The 5,337-nt window shown below is 50.4% G+C and overlaps 1 long non-coding RNA gene across 1 annotated transcript; it reads right to left on the reverse strand.

The window, feature by feature from the left end:
• Positions 1-205: 205 nt before the first annotated feature.
• On the reverse strand, positions 206-883 carry LOC122926593. Its single transcript, XR_006387686.1, has 3 exons — positions 721-883; positions 527-637; positions 206-368 (listed from the first exon to the last, which is right to left on the reverse strand). It is a non-coding gene; the product is annotated as an uncharacterized LOC122926593 (long non-coding RNA).
• Between the last annotated feature and the right edge of the window lie 4,454 nt (positions 884-5,337).

Below are 5,337 nucleotides of genomic sequence, written 5' to 3' on the forward strand. Positions count from 1 at the left end.
GTTGAACAGGAAAACTCTGCTCGAAAACTCCAGGTGGTCACGCGAGTCTAACAGACGGTGGTGTCAGCGGTGCGACAGAGAGGTAAGTACTGAGGAACCCATCTTGCCTACACAGGTCAGAAAGCTGCTGGATTTTCAGAAAAGCTCAGAGAACCCCTTTAGTGTAAATCAACACCCATGTAATAAATGATTATTAGAACCAGGCTTGTCTAGGGTTTTCTATTCCTTTTATTGCATAATTTCTGCACTGTGGTCTCTTCCAGGAAAATGAAAGTAGAATTGAAGCTACTAAGGTGATTCCGCAGGCGGAGGTCACTGGGATAATGCTGAAGACATTGCTCTAGTAGACTCCATGGAACTCTTCTTTCCTATAAGACAGAAGACACATAAACCCATTCCTCTCTGCTGGTTCTGGCACATCAGTCTGACCGTGTAGGCTGACCCTTACCATCATGCCTCTTCTATGTACATCAGACCTAACACATAGATATTGAGGTCTATCTGAATAAGAAATGCAGGTTATTACCGATTTTGTGTCACTGGGTCGATGGAAATGCTTGTAAAGTCCATTTCAGTTTCTTGTAGGCCATGAACTGCAGGGCTCCATCTGATGTTCCCAGGAGGCCTGGTACAAACCCTACAGATATAAGACATGAAGGTTACTGATGGTAAAGCCTGACATCTATGATGATTGTAAGACATTATAGAGACACTGATTACCATGTGCAGGAATTTCTTCCTGCCCATGCATTGTAGTAAGAGCATGGGACATGTCCTTTTATTGTCATCATGAAGGGTTAACACCAGCATTGTACTGAGGAACAAGACAAGTAAAAAAGGGTTAAGGGATCTGCATGAAAGAAATGATGCAAGAAATGAGTCTCACAAGGAACAAACCCAAGACAACAATTATGTTCTGAACAGTGTAAGTATGGCGGTGCAGTGGTTAACACTTGTACCTTGTTGTCCTGTGGCTGTAGGTGAAAACTGGACCAGGACTACACCTGCATCATGTTCTCCTGGGGTATATTCACATGTGGCAGATTTGTTGCACATGATAGACTTATATCTTCCATTCATCTACTCACATCAATGGAACCGATTTGACCCATAAAATAGCGCAGTAAGAGGCACGCTCACCCTGTATGTATGGCGCTCGGTCTGAATACACAATGCAGGGGGTGCTGCGCTCTAGTGAATATAGCAGCCCACGTTATGGATCACAGAGGCTAGGCTCCCCACAGCCTACAATGGAGAGGCAGCTGGCAATGGAAAGGCGGCCATTCCAGGTTATGGGGAGTACCACCACCATGATCCAGTGAACATGGGGCCCGGCTCGTCCATGCCAGAGGTGGGATCCCGCACATTCTTATAGTAATAGCACTACAAAATGTATGACTACAGTACAATGGAGGGAAAGCAGGCTGACAATCAATGTGACCACTTTTATAGCACCCAGCAAGGTTGTCACCCCAGGTTTTCATGCACTGATGCAACCCACCCCATCTGGTACTGCTGAATAACTAAATGAGTTTACCTTCAGAAGCCTTGGAAAGATGAGTGTCATCTACTGTAGGAACAGCAATGGCCGCCAAATTAAACAGCAGATCAGATTTACATCTAATGACAGGTCACCACATCTTCAGTCCAGTCCTGTCTTGGGGCTTGGGGAGGTTTGGGTGACAGAAGCCCCTGCCTTTCTCCAACCAGATGAGACTATAAAGATATCAGTGTTTTCATGTAATGTTCTCTTACAAGAAGTAAAGCCTCACCTCACAGATTTGGGGTAAGCCCCTAAGTCTCTGCCTTAATTTACTAACAGGAGCAGAGATCTTGAAAATGGTGAGGAACTTCACTACAAAGCATATTTGAAAGCTACATTTGGTATAATTAAATTGTTAGGGGTACTATAACCCCCAGCATACCCATTATATATGTACATAAACATTACATAGAGGCAGTAATGGATCATATAAGCACTGTGGTTGTACCTGTAAAGCAGATCTTGACCAGGTCCTGCGGGTGTAGTAACACGGTACAGATGAATTCCCTGCTGAGGCCGGCCATCAGGTTCTCGTACTGGCCATTTCTGAAGAGCTGTCTCACTATTGTGACCGGGTAGGAGGTGGGCAGTGCTGGCTCAACAGCTGGTCCAGATGAGGTGGCCATGTGGATGTCTGATGTTGGCACTGTACACATATTACATCTAGGGCCCGAGTGGGCTTGAAATGCAGCCCAGGCACACATACCACGGTGCAACACAACATTCTTGCCCATTGGTGCCGGAGAAACACCACAGTATAGAATATCTCCCCAGAAGTGCCAAGCACCACAGTGCAGCAACATTGTACTCCCTCCAGACCCTCCCCTATTTGCCGAAGCTTTTTCCCCCTCCTCTACCGGGGGAAATATGTCATGGCTGAGGATGGGGAAAATCCTCAACCGTGCGATGTCAATAGGCTAAGGGTAGCTGCTAGGCCAGGACGATAGGATCAGGGAGCAGGTCACCTCCTAGCTCATCCCTAAATCTGACCCTGACTCCTAACCGTATGAGCCAACCCAGATGGTAGGAGGGCTCATACTCCGGAACCTAGGGTCCCTACTAGCCCTCAGGAAATCCCTAGACTAGGAGCAGGTTAAGACGACCTGTTCCTCCTAGACACGGACGAACAGGAGTCTCACTGGCCAAGGAGCAAGGAGAGGGGAAACATATACAGCATATGGATATGGTAGGTGAGTTAAACCAGTACCACACCTACAAGTACTGATGTCCACACAAACATTAAGGACACAGCACACACACACAACTCACACAGGTATCCAAGACTGCAAAACAACATAGAGAGCATAAAAACATCTTCTTAACATCATACATATATTTTTTATGACCACAAGGGTGGCCCTCACTGGATAGATGGCATATAAGACTAGGAGGATGACTCCAGCATAGAGCATGGCTGCAGTACCCCTCAGCTACAGGCATCCAGCAGGAGCTAAATAGCCCAAGGAGCCACACCCACACCCACATACTAGGAAAGGAGTTAACCCTTCCAACACCAGACAAGGTAAGTGTCACTTAAAGGGGAAATGCACACACAACTAAATCCCGTGCACACCAAACATAGAAAGTGAACACATACAAACACACGTTGCAGATGCAACCGCATGCCTTGACAGCGAGCCGCCTAGCAACCAGCTCAGGCTGCTACACTGCCAACAACATCATGTTGCCAGCAGCAACCACACGTGAGGCAAGATACTAACTGTCCTCACCTGCGAAGCATGCAACACTTTCCCACCCCTCCCCCATTGGTCAAAGCATTTCCCCCTTCCCACCCCTCCCAATTGGCCAAAGCATTTTCCCCTTCCCACCCCTCCCCATTGGCCATAGAAAGTGAACACATACAAACACACGTTGCAGATGCAACCGCATACCTTGACAGCGAGCCGCCTAGCAACCAGCTCAGGTTGCTACACTGCCAACAACATCATGTTGCCAGCGGCAACCACACGTGAGGCAAGATACTAACTGTCCTCACCTGCGGAAAACAACAAGCAGACCGCTGACAACTGCATGCGACACAAAGAGTCACGACCAGACACATAGTCGTGACAAAATAATGACATGGGGGGAAGTGATGGAAATGGGGAAAACTAATGGCATGGAGGGAATTGATGGAACTGGGGGGAACTGATGGCACTGGTGGGAACTGATGGCACTGGGGTCAGATGGCTTGGGGGAATTGATGGCACTGGGGACAGATGAAATGGGGAGGCTGAGGCCAATGGGGATGGATGTTATGGAGGAACAGATGGCACGGTGGGGCTGATGGCATGGGGGAACTGATAACATGGGGGCTGATGGCACTAGCAACTTATGGCATGGGGGAGACTGATGGCATGGTGGACTGACTTGAGAATAATTCATTATGAAATAAATCGATAGCTGCAGCGCTACCCGCTTTCCACCACTGGCCGAAGCGTTTCCCCCTTCCCACTCCTCCTCCCTTGGCTGAAGCATTTCCCCCTTCCCACCCCTCCCCCATTGGCTGAAGCATTTCCCCCTTCCCACCCCTCCCCCATTGGCTGAAGCATTTCCCCCTTCCCACCCCTCCCCCATTGGCTGAAGCAATTCCCACCCCTCCCCCATTGGCTGAAACAATTCCCCCTTCCCACCCCTCCCCCATTGGCCGAAGCAATTCCCCCTTCCCACCCCTCCCCCATTGGCCAAAGCATTTCCCCTTTCCCACCCCTCCCCCATTGGCCAAAGCATTTCCCCTTTCCCACCCCTCCCCCATTGGCCAAAGCATTTCCCCTTTCCCACCCCTCCCCCATTGGCCAAAGCATTTCCCCCTTCCCACCCCTCCCCCATTGGCCAAAGCATTTCCCCTTTCCCACCCCTCCCCCATTGGCCAAAGCATTTCCCCCTTCCCACCCCTCCCCAATTGGCCAAAGCATTTCCCCCTTCCCACCCCTCCCCAATTGGCCAAAGCATTTCCCCCTTCCCACCCCTCCCCAATTGGCCAAAGCATTTCCCCCTTCCCACCCCTCCCCAATTGGCCAAAGCATTTCCCCCTTCCCACCCCTCCCCAATTGGCCAAAGCATTTCCCCCTTCCCACCCCTCCCCAATTGGCCAAAGCATTTCCCCCTTCCCACCCCTCCCCAATTGGCCAAAGCATTTCCCCCTTCCCACCCCTCCCCAATTGGCCAAAGCATTTCCCCCTTCCCACCCCTCCCCAATTGGCCAAAGCATTTCCCCCTTCCCACCCCTCCCGCATTTGCCAAAGCATTTCCCCCTTCCCACCCCTCCCCATTGGCCGAAGCATTTCCCCTTCCCACCCCTCCCTTATTGGCCGAAGTATTTCCCCCTTCCTACCTCTCCCCCATTGGCCGAAGCATTTCCTACTTTTCACCCCTCCCCATTGTCTGGTGCTTTCCCCTCTTCCCACCCCTCCCCCATTGGCCTTAGCATTTTCCCCTTCCCCATTGGCCATTTCCCTGTTCCCACTGGCATCTGAATTTGTACCTTCCCACTCCTTTCCTACTGACATCAGAATTTACCCCCTTCTCACTGACATCAGAACTGTCCCCCTCACACCCCTCCCACACTGACAGCAGCACTGTCCTTCTTCCCACTTCTCCACCGCTGACAGCAACACTTTCCTCCTTCCCACCCCTTTCCTGCTGACAGAGGCATTTCCTACATCTATCGTCTCCCCCACTAACAGCAACATTCTTCTCCAAAGTACCCCTCCCCACTGTCAGCAGGACTCTCCCCATTTCCACCCCTCTAAAACTAGCAGGATCAGAGATGATGGAGGTGAAAGGGAGATTGT

This window comes from Bufo gargarizans, chromosome 2 (assembly GCF_014858855.1).
Source record: "Bufo gargarizans isolate SCDJY-AF-19 chromosome 2, ASM1485885v1, whole genome shotgun sequence".
In the NCBI taxonomy this organism is placed as follows: Eukaryota; Metazoa; Chordata; class Amphibia; order Anura; family Bufonidae; genus Bufo; species Bufo gargarizans.